Here is a 15,231-nt window from a genome sequence, read left to right on the forward strand (position 1 = left end):
CCAATATATATAAAGAACTCAAGAAGTTAGACTCCAGAAAACCAAACAACCCTATTAAAAATGGGGTACAGAGTTAAACAAAGAATTCTCACCTGAAGAACTTCGGATGGCGGAGAAGCATCTTAAAAAATGCTCAACTTCATTAGTCATTAGGGAAATGCAAATCAAAACAACCCTGAGATTTCATCTTACACCAGTCAGAATGGCTAAGATTAAAAATTCAGGAGACAGCAGGTGTTGGAGAGGGTGTGGAGAAAGAGGAACACTCCTCCACTGCTGGTGGGGTTGCAAATTGGTACAACCACTCTGGAAATCAGTCTGGCAGTTCCTCAGAAAACTGGGCACCTCACTTCCAGAAGATCCTGCTATACCACTCCTGGGCATATACCCAGAGGATTCCCCACCATGTAATAAGGATACATGCTCTACTATGTTCATAGCAGCCCTATTTATAATTGCCAGATGCTGGAAAGAACCCAGGTATCCCTCAACAGAAGAGTGGATGCAAAAAATGTGGTATATCTACACAATGGAGTACTATTCAGCCATTAGAAACAATGAATTCATGAAATTCTTAGGCAAATGGTTGGAGCTAGAGAACATCATACTAAGTGAGGTAACCCAGACTCAAAAGGTGAATCAGGGTATGCACTCACTAATAAGTGGATATTAACCTAGAAACCTGGAATACCCAAAACATAATCCACACATCAAATGAGGTACAAGAAGAAAGGAGGAGTGGCCCCTGGTTCTGGAAAGACCCAGTGAAGCAGTATTTGGCAAAACCAGAACGGGGAAGTGGGAAGGGGTGTGTGGGAGGACAGGGGAAGAGAAGGGGGCTTGCGGGACTTTCAGGGAGTGGGGGGCTAGAAAAGGGGAAATCATTTGAAATGTAAATAAATTATATCGAATAAAAAAAAATTCTTGCCCACCGAATCCAAGAACACATCAAAATGATCATCCACCATGATCAAGTAGGCTTCATGCCAGGGATGCAGGGATGGTTCAATATATGGAAATCCATCAATGTTATCCACTACATAAACAAACTCAAACAAAAAAAACCACATGATCATTTCATTAGATGCTGAAAAAGCATTTGACAAAATTCAACATCCTTTCAGGCTAAAAGTCTTGGAAAGGGCAGGAATTCAAGGCCCATATCTAAACATAGTAAAAGCAATATACAGCAAACCAGTAGCCAACATCAAATTAAATGGAGAGAAACTTGAAGCAATCCCACCAAAATTGGGGACTAGACAAGGCTGCCCCCTCTCTCCATATCTTTTCAATATAGTTCTTGAAGTCCTAGCTAGAGCAATTAGACAACATAAGGAGGTCAAAGGGATACAAATCGGAAAGGAAGAAGTCAAACTATCACTTATTTGCAGATGATATGATAGTATACTTAAGTGACCCAAAAAAACTCTACTAGAGACCTCCCATAGGTGATAAACAACTTAAGCAAAGTGGCTCGTTATAAAATCAACTCAAACAAATTAGTAGCCTTTATATACTCAAAGGATAAGCAGACTGAGAAAGAAATTAGGGAAATGACACCCTTAACAATAGCCACAAACAGCATAAAGTATCTTGGTGTGACTCTAACCAAACAAATGAAAGACCTATATGGCAAAAACTTCAGATCTCTGAAGAAGCAAATCGAAGATCTCAGAAAATGGAAAAACCACCCATGCTCATGGATTGGCATGATTAATATAGTTAAAATGTCCATCTCGCCAAAGGCAATCTACAGATTCAATGCAATCCCCATCAAAATCCCAACTCAGTTCTTCATAGAGATAGAAAGAGCAATTCTCAAATTCATCTGAAATGACAAAAAACCCAGGATAGCTAAAACTATTCTCAAGAGTAAAAGAACTTCTGGGGGAATCAGTACTCCAGACCTCAAACTTTACTACAGAGCAATAGTGATAAAAGCTACATGGTATTGGTACAATATCAGGCAAGCGGAACAATGGAATAGGATTGAAGACCCAGAAATGAATCCACACACCTATGGTCACTTGATCTTCGACAAAGGAGCTGAAAGCATCCAGTGGAATGAAGTTAGCCTTTTCAACAAATGGTGCCGGTTCAATTGGCGGTCAGCATGCAGAAGAATGTGACTTGATCCATTCTTATGTTCTTGTAATAAGCTCAACTCCAAATGGATCAAGGACTTCCACATAAAACCTGACACACTGAAACTAATAGAAAAGAAACTGGGGAAGACCCTTGAGGACATGGACACAGGGGAAAAGTTCCCGAATAGAATACCAATAGATTATGCTCTAAGATCAAGAATAGACAAATGGGACCTCATAAAGCTACAAAGTTTCTGTAAGGCAAAGGACACTGTAATAAGGACAAAACGTCAACCAACAGATTGGGAACAGATCTTCACCAACCCTAAATCTGACAGAGGGCTAATATCTAATATATACAAAGAACTCAAGAAGGTAAAACCAAGAGAACCAAATAACCCCATTAAAAATGGGGTACAGAGCTAAACAAAGAATTTTCACATGAAGAACTTCGGAGGGCTGAGAAGCACCTTAAGAAATGTTCAACATCATTAATCATTAGGGAAATGCAAATCAAAACAACCCTGAGATTTTACCTCACACGAGTCAGAATGGCTAAGGTCAAAAACTCAGGAGACAGCAGGTATTGGCGAGGATGCGGAGAAAGAGGAACACTCTTCCACTGCTGGTGGGAGTGCAAGATGGTGCAACCACTTTGGAAATCGGTCTGGCAGTTCCTCTGAAAACTGGGCATGACACTTCCAGAGGACCCTGCTATATCACTCCTGGGCATATACCAAGAGGATTCCCTGGCATGCAATAAGGACACATGCTCCAATAGGTTCATAGCAGCCCTATTTGTAGTAGCCAGAAGCTGGAAAGAACCCAGGTGTCCCTCAACAGAGGAATGGATAAAAAAAAATGTGGCATATATACACAATGGAGTACTATTCAGCCATTAGAAACTATGAATTCGTGAAATTCTTAGACAAACAGATGGAGCTAGAGAACATCATACTAAGTGAGGTAACCCAGTCTCAAAAGATCAATCATGTTATGCACTCACTGATAAGTGGACATTAGCCTAGAAATTTTGAATACCCAAAACATAATCCACATATTAAATGATGTCCAAGAAGAACGGAGGAGTGGCCCCTGGTTCTGGAAAGACTCAGTGCAGCAGTATAGGGGAATACCAAAATAGGGAAGTGGGAAGGGGTAGAATGAGGAACAGGGGGAGGGAAGAGGGCTTATGGGACTTTCGGGGAGTGGGGAGCCAGAAAAGGGGAAATCATTTGAAATGTAAATAAAGAATATACTGAATTAAAAAAAAAAGACTTAGACTGTGAAAAAAATAGTCAGCATTCTTGAACTCAAGATATACTACAAACCAGCAGTGATAAAAATGGCATCGTATTGACATGGAGACAGAAACCTTGATTAATTGAATAGAGTTGAAGGCCCAGAAATAAACCACACATGTATGGACACTTGGTCTTTGACAAAGAAGCAAAAATATATATAATGGAAAAAAGAAAACATCTTCAATAAATGTTGCTGGTCTACCTGGCAGTCTGTATGCAGAAAAATGAAAATAAAGATATATGTATCAATGTGTACACAGCTCAAGTCCAAGTAGATAAAGCACCTCAATATAAAAAAAAAGATACAATTAATGAAACTGGATGAAGTGTCCTACAGTGGGGAGGGGGTACTTGTAGAATCCACCTCCAGTGGAAGACCAAGCATCAAGTGGTGGGATTGGGTTGTCATCCTGCAGTCAAAAGCTCTGACCCACAATTGTTCCTGTCTGAAGAAAGTGCAGGGACAAAAATGGAAAGAACATGAGAAAATAGATGTCCATAGACAGGCCCAAGTTAGGATCCAGATCAAGGGGAGGCATCGGGCCCTTACACCGTTACTAATATGGTAGTGTGCTTATAGACAGGAGCGTGACTTGGCTGCCCTCTAAGAGGTCCAACAAGCAGTTGAGTAGGATGCAGATACTAGCACCGAACCAATGGATGGAAGCCATGGATCCCTTTGGTTGAATTGGGGGAAAGCCAGAAGAAACTGAGGAGGAGGGTGGCCCCATGTATAGGCCAACAGTCTCAACTGAAATGGTTCCACGAGATCTCTCAGACATGGAGTCAACAACTAGGCAGCATACACCAGCTGACATGAGGACCATGACACATAAACATTGGAGGATGGCCAGGTCTGATCAGTGAAAGAAGATACACCTAATCCTCTAGAGAATTGAAGTCCCAGGCATTGGTGTGGGTTGGTGGGCTGTAGGGGAAAGGAGATGGAAAGGGGAGGGATGGGATGGGGTATAGAGAAAATTTTAGAAATTAAAAAAAAGTTAAATGCCTTTAGTGTAAAAAAGGATGCGTGACTTGTATACAACTTCTATGTGTAATTGTATGAATAATGTTGCTGTGAATATATTTTATGCTGAGAGCCTATTGCATAAAATATATTAATTGATATATACTCCTTTTTCAAAATTTGCTTTATATCCGGATTACTGACTCTCTCCCCAATATCCCCTCATTTTCTTAACAAGGAATATTTGTAAAAGGAAAATCACTGCTTTAGTAGTACAACCACTGGAGAGTCAGCTCTGCTCCAATGAGTACCTGTTCACTCCATTCAATGATCCACAAACAGGAACTAAATAAAAGCAAAGCAAAACCCCCAAATGCCTACTAACAGGATGAATTGGGAAGATAAAGAATATGTGTGGTAATTGTGGCAGGATGTATTTCATACATGCATCAGTTTGTTTAAAATTAAAATCTATCAAATGTGTTTGAGTGTCATTCATATGTAGATATGAATGGACATTCTTTTGTTGTGTGGAATATTTCCATAGCTTAGTCAATGTGTAAGAACATTAATGACAGATAAAAAGAAATTCTTCTTCTCTACTTTCACCTGTGGACAACCTATGTTAAGCTTTTTACAACTGTGTAACCTTCACAGATAGCTTTTATAAATGAAAACATAAAAATTTTGTCCCATTTTACAGTTTAGATTATTTAGTATGTTTTCAAGTTTACCCCATTCTCTATGAAATCTCAATAAGTCAAACCTAGAGAGAACTGTGCTTCTTTTAATTGAACTTGATGTAGTTCTTATGTTGGTATTTGTTTTATCTGCCTTTGTCTTTCTTAGATATGAACACTCCATTATCATTATGAATCTTTGTCTCCAGTTATTATGTGTATTGAAATACACATAATTAAATCTCCTTGTTACGGAGATTTAATCTTTTTCAATTTAGAAATTTCCATTTAAAGACTGATAATAGGTATGGAATAGGTATGGAAAGATCTCAAATAATATAGCAAGAAAATTCAAATAAAGATTCAGGAAATCAACAAGAAGTGTAGTCTTACCGGCAAACAAAAGATTGTTGTAATTCTCCACCATTACATCCATGTACAATGCCCTCTGAGCAAAACTGTGATATTCCCATTCCTCCAGTGAGAAGTCCAGAGCCACATCCTTGAAGGCTAACAGACCCTGTAATGAAAAACTAGTTATTTGCTCTGGACAAAATTGTTTTACTATATTAATAAAAAGCCCTAAAGAATAGAAGATACTTTCTGATACAGATGAGGAAAGGAAAATATTGTAGGACAAATGTTTTCTTAAAGTTGCATAGAAATGTGGCTAACATTATGAATTGCTGCTCCTATATAGACAATCTATAGAATGACTTACTATAATGCTCTCATTTACGGAGGTTCTCCCCTTCAATAATTGTCTCTGGTTTTCTGAGACCTTAGCAGCAAAAGAAAGATGCCACAAGAACTACGTTAGAAAATTTTGTGTGCAGATGGGATTGTATAATATCTTTTAAAGTCCTCTATTATGAAAGTTGTATTCCTGAAACCTCATGGCACTACACATTGGATTTTTAAACCTAGTTCTTTAAAATCCAGTGATCTCTGCTGCAATGTCATTGCCAGGAGGACTATACAGCACATATGCATAATTTCAGGCACTGTAACTGACATTATACAAAAAAGATGCTGACTCTAATAAAGTATACTTTCTAAAATATTCATAGACTTCCTTCTGTTTATATCTCTCTGAGAATACATGATATAATCACCCCAAAAGCAGCAAACCTTTATAGAATATGTACATTTGATATGATGTAGAAATGAACTTTTATGAAACAAGCATTAATATCAAAGACAATCCTAGTGACAACATCACAGGTGGTCAAGTCATGATGAGGAAAAATATGCTTTCAATTCTACAAAGTCCACTTTCCTCAAATATGGACACTAGTTCAGTCCTGTATGAAGCTCTGTCTCACATGACTGTATGGTAACATATCTATTTGACATTTAGAGGCCTAGGTAAAAGGCTACAAAATTTCTATAACTGTTAGAATATAAGATGAAGAATTAATGGATATAGTAAATGTGACATTTTTTTCTTTAGACAGAAAAGGACTGCAATGTCAGGATATACAGTAACATTCCAAATGACACAGAGATTCTAATAGTTAGAAAAATTATTTTATGAAATTATGTTCACAAACAGGATATAGAAAAACAATTATTAGGGGGCATTAAAGTATTTAAAGTTATACAAATGTTGGCATAAGCAATACAAATAATAAATATTTCATAAATTCCATATGGTCTTTCATAACAGAATATTTAGGTTTGTATGGGTAAATAAATTACATATGTCACAATTCATTTCAATATTTCAGTATAAGAATGAATAATTTCTTAACTAAATCTTTTAAATTGAGGGAGAATTATGCTAACACTTCATAAACATGGAATACATTATTCCCCATAGGATTGACCTAATGGAAAATTTCAAGCTTGTAACTTTATCATTATTTTCTTTCCTTGGAACATGACCTTATTTGTGTATCAGAATGGTAGAATCCATAGAGAACTATTACCTTTAATTCATCCTTTGTTTTTAAAAAACAATGACACTCTTCCTTTCTTCTTGTACCTCATTTGATGTGTAGATTTTGTTTTGGGTATTCCAGTCTTCTAGGTTAATATCCACTTATTAGTGAGTGCATACTATGATTCACCTTTTGAGTCAGGGTTACTTAAGTGGGAAGGGGTGGGTGGGAGGACAGGGGGAGAGAAGGGGGCTTATGGGACTGTCGGGGAGTGGGGGACTAGAAAAGGGGAAATCATTTGAAATGTAAATAAAAAATATATCAAATAAAAAAAAACACCTTACAACCAAAATAAAATCCACATCTGGAGTGAAGAAGTAAAAAAAAAATGACACACAGATTATATATTATGTCTATTACAAATGGGCATAAAGAATATGAACCAGGGGTAGGACAAAAATGACTAAAAGGTAAAAATGCTTACTGTGATTTCAGTCTCAAGGGTTTGGTACAGAACCCAGGGATCTATGGACATAAGGTATCATTCAGTGTATGTAAAAGCATGCAGATGAACAATTATATATTTAAGAAATATTATTAAAAATAATAACATCAATAAAACCCCTTCAGTTTTTCCACATGGAACACATTATTTCAGTGAAAAGGAAAAAAAGTAGATGAAGCATGCTTCCTTCTAATTAATAGAAGAGCCTGACCTGTAGCCCCACCCCAGCCCCACCATCAGGGACCACATAGTCCTGTCTGCAGGCCAGGAGGAGGGCCTCATATAACCCAAGATGACTCTAATTTCCCTGCATAGCTGAGGATGACATTGAACTTGTGCTTCTCCTGGCCCTCCCCCCATGAGAGTGGGTGGACCTATGATTGGCTTTATAAGAACTTCTGATATGTAAACAAATAAGGACATCTCATTGTTCTATGGGAGTTTTTGATATTGTGCTTCACAGAAGACCTATGAACAATATGTGAAATATATATTTATACAAATTGAAAAAATGAATTGAAGAGAAAAAATTGGAAGAAAATACAAACAGATGGTTCCAAGAAACAATCTGGAGTAGCCATTCTCATATTGAATAAAATTGACTTTCAATCAAAAGTTATCAAAAAATATGAGGAAGGACAACACTTCATACTCATCAAAGAAAAAAACCTACCAAAATGAACTCAAAATTCTGAACATCTATGTCCCAAATGCAAGGTCAACCACATCTGTAAAAGAAACTTTTCTAAACCTCAAAGCACACATTGAACCTGACACAATAAGAGTAGGAGACTTCAGCACCCTACTCTCGCCAATGAACAGACCATGGAAACAAACTAAACAGAGACACAATGAAACTAAAATAATGTGTGAACCAAATGGAATTAACAGATATTTATAGAACATTTCATCCTAAAACAAAAATATACATTCTTCCCAGTACCTCACGGTACATTCTCCAAAATTGAACATATAATAAATACAAAACTAATGTTAACTGATACAGGAAAATTGAAATAATCCCATCCATCCTATCACATCATCATGGACTATGAATGGTCTTCAAAAATAACCAAACAACAGAAAGCTCACCATACACATGGAAGCTTAACAACTCTCTACTCAATAATAACTTGGTCAGGGAAGAAATACAGAAAGAAATGAAAAACTTTTTAGAATTTAACAAAAATGAAGGAACAATATACTCAAACATATTGGAAACAATGAAAACATTGCTAAAAGGAAAACTCATACATCTGAGTGCCTCCCTAAAGAAACTGGAGAGATCATACACCAGCAGCTTAACAGCATATGTGAAAGCTCTAGGACAAAGGAAGCAAACACACCCAAAAGGAATAGAAGGCAGGAAACAAAGGCAGAGATGAAATCAACATCAACCAAGTGGAAACAAATAAATCTATACAAATGGTCAATATAACCAGCAGCTGGTCCTTTGAGAAAATCAACAAGAATGATAAACCCTTGCCACATTAACCAGAGTGCACAGATACAGTATCCAAATTAACAAAATCAGAAAAGAGATATATAACAATAGAAACTGAGGAAATTCAAAAATTATGAGATCTTATAACAAAATCTATATTCAATAAAATTGGAAAATTTAGATTAAATAGGCGATTTTCTAGACTGTTAACAGGTACCAATGCTAAATCAGGATCAGATAAACCATCTAAACTGTCCCATAACCCCAAAAGATATAAATATAATTACTAAAAGTCTCTCAACTAAAATAAAGCCTATGTACAGATATGAGTTTAGTGAAGAATTCTATTAGACCTTTAAAGAAGACCTAATACCAATACTTTTCAAATTCTTCCACAAAATAGAATCAGAAGGAAGACTACTTAATTCATTCTATGAATCCACAGTTACACTGATACTTAAATTAATTGGAGACCTAACAAGAAAATAGAACTTCAGACTAATTTTCCTTATGAATGTCAATGCAAAAATATTCACTAAAATTCTAGCACACTGACTCCAGAACAAATCAAAATGATCATTCACCATGATCAAGCAAGCTCTATCCAGGGATGCATGGATGGTTCAATATATAGAAATCTTTCAACATGATACAGCTTAGATCAAAAACTCTAAAAAAAATTAAATTATCATCTCATTAGATGCTTCAAAAGGCTTTAACAAAATACAAAACCCCTACTTGTTATAAAAGATAAGTAACTTAATGCTCATAATAAAACATAGTAAAAGAAATATACAGCAAACCTATAGCCAACATCAAACTAAATGGAGAAAAACTTGAAACACTCAACCAAAATCAGCAACTAGACAAGGCTGACCATGTTCTGTCTATTTATTCAACACAGTACTCAAAGTTCTAGCCAGAGCAATTAGGAGGACAAAAGGAGGTCAAAGGGATACAGATTGGAATGGAAGAAGTAAAGATATCACTATTTGCACATGATATGATAGTATACATAACTTATCCCCAAAATCCCACCAGAGAATTCATAGAGGTAAGGACAAATGGCTATGTTACCAAAGTCAGTCTACAGACTCAACACAACACCCATTAAAATTCCAACTCAATTTTTCACAGATGTAGAGCAATTCCCAATTTGATCTGGAAAAACAAAAAAGACAGTATAGCAGAAACTGTTCTCAATAATATGAGAATTTCAGTTGGAATTACCTTCTCTGATCTCAAGCTCTACTACAATGTGATAGTGATAAAAATCACATGATATTGATTCAGAGACAGACAGGAAGGACAATGGAATATAATTGAAGACCCAAAAATAAACCCAAAAAACCAAAAGACAATGGGAAATAGCCATTTGTATATTAAGAACTTGCCTTAGAGCAACACACTGGGCAGTATTTCTCTTTAGACAAATAAATTTCAGGTGTAAACATGCCCATAATCATTGTGTCACATAAAATATATACATACATATGCATACATATATATATACACATACACAGTCCACAGAACTTAAAAAGGTCAATAACCTGAAGGACCCAAGTGAGGACTCCTCAGTACCACTTGGGAGAGACAAGAAAGCAATCACAAGTGGGGATGGAGGGACTTTGGATGTAAAGAGGATGGGGGTAAGTGAGAGAGGAAGAGGAGTACTTGATCTGGTATAGGGTGAGGAAAAAACTGAAGCCCTGAGGCAAGTAGAAAAAAATGGCAAAGGGCAGCCTCAAAAAGTAGGAGGCTAGGGAGACCCTCCAGAAAATTCACCAGAGACCTGGGAGGTAAGAGAATCTTAGGACCTCAAATGAATTGTCCAACAGTAGGGAGAGGGAACATATAGATCCCACCTCCACCTGGAAGACAGGATATCAAGTGAGGGAGGGGTTTGCCATCCCCCAGTCAAAACTCTGACTCATATTTTTTCCTGTCTGAAGGAACTGCATGGAATTAAATGGAGAGGAACCTGTGTAAAACAAGGTCCAGCAACAGGCCAAAAGTGGGTTCTAGTTCTAGGAGAGTTCCCAAGGCCTGACACTATTACTGAGGCTATGGAACACTCACTAAAAGAGACCTATCATGACTGCGTTCCAGAATACCCAAGAAGCAGCTAAAAGTGTCAAATGCAGATATTTGCACCTAACAAATGGACGGAAGCTGCTGGCCTATGTAGTTGAATTATGGAAGGGCTGGATGAAGCTGAGGAGTAGGGCAATCCTGTAGGAGGACGAGCAGTCTCAATTAACCTGGACCCCTGAGATCTCTCAAACACTCTGCCACCAAACTATAGCAGCATACACCAGCTGATATGATGCTCCTAACTCATATAAAACAGAGAACTACTGAATCTGGGTTCAGGCAGCCAAGGTGTACCTAAACCTCAAGAGACAAAAGAGAGTTTAGTGGTCTGGTTGAATGGGAGCTGGGGGTGGGGGATGGGGAAGTGAGGGGGAATAAAATCTGGAGTGGAAAAAATTAATTAATTAATTAATTAATTAATGAAAAATGTTGTAAAATTATTAAAAAAAGTACTGCAATCTGCATCTGCTCACACACATCAGTGTTATATCAAAAGAAAGACATATATTTCTGTCATCGTCTGTGCATCTAGGATGCTAATATTTTTATGATTAGAATTCCAGACAGTGGGCTTTTATAATTTTATGCTTCTACAAATCATTCTCTTCCATATATTGCTCAGTGTCATCAGTCTCCACATATTTCTATATCCACAATCACAACCTTTTGTCTGGAACCCAGACCATATCTGAAATACAAATTTTGTTACACATATGACTTTCCTTCCATATTAATATAATACACAACTTCATCCAATGTAGAAATTAGGCATCAAGTAACATTTTAAAGAATAATTTACAATAGATTCACTTTCAGAACTGCAGGTCTTCAGTCCATGGAAATTGTATGCCCTATCAATACAAAATCTAGTGAAAATATAATGGAGTTATATATGAGAAAGGCCTAAACATTAACTTTCCATTATCCCAGAAGAAAATGGAGATCATAGAAAATAAACACTTTACATAACATTACCACATGGAGATGCTAAAACTTTTGAAAGGTTTGAATAATAAAGAGATTTCTAAAAGAAATATGGACAGCTCACTGACCTGTGGAGTGTTTACCAGAGAAGCACTCATTCTTTTTGTTGTTCTTCTCACGGGTACAATTATTAGAACTCTAATTGAAATTTCACAACAGGGTTTGAAAAACACAAAGATGAAATTAATACAACAACATTATGAACAATGCTAAACCACATAAAAGTGAATTAAAAGCAAAATAGTACCAGGAATCTTGTCAACATTTCTACAGACTTGAGAACGTGGAATGACATATTTAATGTGGAAAGGAATATGAGTATAATCTCAGGCCTCTTTCTAACATCAGCGGGCACAAGGCAAAACCAGAAAACACATGCATACCTGCCGTAAAACACTATTACTCAGAGTTATTAGTGAGAACTTATCTTCCTCCTAGGTCTAGAATGAAGCACAAAGGGCTAGTGGCTACCATGATGGATGCTTGGAAATGAATGGTATTTCATGAGCTATCATTCTAGAATATGTAAGATATCTGAGTCTTTGATGAGATTCCACTTCACTCTGCCAGGTAAATACATTTTCCATGTCTGTCTATTGTCTTGGAGTAAAAAGATTGTATTTCCAAATATTATGGCCTTTGCCAAAGAATATGTTGAAATATGATTTAGTAATAGCCATTTTCATCATCATCTAAGAAGGCTTTTGATTGGCCATAAAATAAAACATATATTTCCAACTTACTACTTCTTTGAATATGGCCCAAATTTCTACCTGGCATGAACATCTTTGTATGCATTGATTTTGATCCCTTGACATCTACATGGAAGCATCAATATATGGAATATTACAATCAAGGCCAGAAATGTCTTTAAATAAAATTCAAATTTTCTAAAACTTTAAGCTATGTGTTCTCTTCTTATCTAATATTGTGGTAAACTTTTATTACAGTTCCAGGAACTCATAAGTTGATGCATCTATATGTTTCAGAACCATAGGCAGATTAATAGGAGGAGTGGTGTATCAACTCCCAGAACCATAAGAAAATGTGAGCCAGGCGGTGGTGGTGCATGCCTTTAATCCCAGCACTTGGGAGGCAGAGGCAGGTGGATTTCTGAATTCGAGGCCAGCCTGGAATAGAGTGAGTTCCAGGACAGCCAGTGCTATACAGAGAAACCCTGTCTTGAAAAACCAAAGAAAAGAAAAGAAAAGAAAAGAAAAGAAAAGAAAAGAAAAGAAAAGAGAAGAGAAGAGAAGAGAAGAGAAGAGAAGAGAAGAGAAGAGAAGAGAAGAGAAGAGAAGAGAAGAGAAGAGAAGAGAAAAGAAAAGAAAAGAAAAGAAAAGAAAAGAAAAGAAAAGAAAAGAAAAGAAAAGAAAGGAAACTGTGCTTTATGATGGTTGGTCCCTCCTCCCTTGGAAATAGTCAATTAACCTCAAAGAAGTCACAATTCAAGGGTTGAGAACATGGTTTTTAGGCAATGGTGAAACAAAATCAGGGAGGAGGCATGGTAGAAACACACTGATAGCTGCCAGGGATAATATGTATACACAGGGATGAAATGAACCATTTCAGGGTATGCCCTTGGAATGATTCCCTCTCTATATCAGATGTCTAAAACACTGTAACTGTTGGGATATCTTCCTGAACATGAATAAATCTGCATCTTGCTATTGTTCAGGCTGTTCTCAGGTTCCCAATCAATAATAAATATGAATACAGTGAGACTCTTTGAGCCTTGCTGTTATGGATTTTAACCACTGGCCATCACTTCTGTAGGTTCACATGAAAGAAAGAATGTGTGATAAGGGTTCCCTGTCATACATACCACAACATACACATATACATACATGCACACATACATACATATTCATACATATACCTATGAAAGAATAAAAACATATGAATTCATTCTGAACATCAACATACTATTACTAAGGAATGTTGTCATGAGCACGGTATTAGCAAATATTCAGCATGTTTTATGTATTTCAGTGACCTTATAATTCTCTCATTTGAAATAATTCTGTTGGTATTTTACAGGGATGTGGATGGACTTTTTCAGTTTAGATCAACACATGGGAAAAAGCAGATGAGAGTGTACCATGGGAAGACATAAAATTAATGAAAATTCCCTAGGAAAATATAGATTTCCTAGGAACAATAAACAAGTAAACTTTCTATGTCATAAAATTAGGCCAGGGAATAAGCAAGTGCAGAAACCCAGGCCCTCAGGATTCCTTCTAACCCTGTCTGAGGACTAAACAGATGTAGTAATGAACTCACAAATTCCTTCAGAAAATGCCACAATAAACTTGCACAGAAAATAGTAAAGAATACAGAAAGAAGGGAATGTGGTACAGTCATCACACAAGGCTGGTTCCCAAAGCAAATGACCATAAAATATGCACAAAGAATATAATAACAGTACAGGTATGCCAGTGATAATTGAAAGAATCTCTCTAATAGTTGTAGAAAGTAAACACAAATTGTTTCATGCCAGAAATTTAAAATTATTTGAAGAAGCACAAAACAAACAATTCAAGACACAAACTTTGTATGTGAGTGAAGGCTTACAAACATGTCAATATGTCTATGAAAGGCCTAAGGCAAAATATCACTGTGGATCACTATGAAAGATTGCCAAGAGCCATTCTCCTTCTAGCCCTCTTACATGCTCAAGCCTGCCTTTGGAAGAAGAAATATTAGCTCTCAGGTTTGCAAATATCAAGTTGGTCAGCACATATAGAGCTTATGTTGGTTAGAAGAAACAGAGCTCACCTGCAGTTAGGTTACTATAACAATCTCTTTCCACTTCATCTCCTCGTGATCATTTTAGTTTGCCAGCTTCCTTGAAGCCCAAGCCAGCTTTGTCATGAATTCTGAGAGAAAATTCTGAGAGACTACTTCCTAGAGACAATGTTTAGAGACAGTGCTTGATCCCTGAGAGAGTGTTCCTTGGAGATAATGTTTCCCCCCTCACACCCCCTCCCTACACATTGCAATATAAAGGAAAGCAAACAGAATGTAAAACAATAAAGTTTGACAGCTTGATCAGAATACAGACTTGCTGTTCATCTCTGTGTCTCTTGTCTCTCGCCTTCCTCTTAGGTAGTTTGGGGACCCTGTTGACTGTCCTGCGGGTCGGGACAAAAGATTATGAAGAATGAAACAGAAGGAACATCAATGAGTCTAATGAACATGATACCCAACATCCTAAACATATCATTACACAAACAGAAGACTGTCATCATCATTCTAATCTTTTCAGAATACAGACAAGGAT

Source organism: Apodemus sylvaticus, chromosome 3, assembly GCF_947179515.1.
Source record: "Apodemus sylvaticus chromosome 3, mApoSyl1.1, whole genome shotgun sequence".
NCBI lineage: Eukaryota > Metazoa > Chordata > Mammalia > Rodentia > Muridae > Apodemus > Apodemus sylvaticus.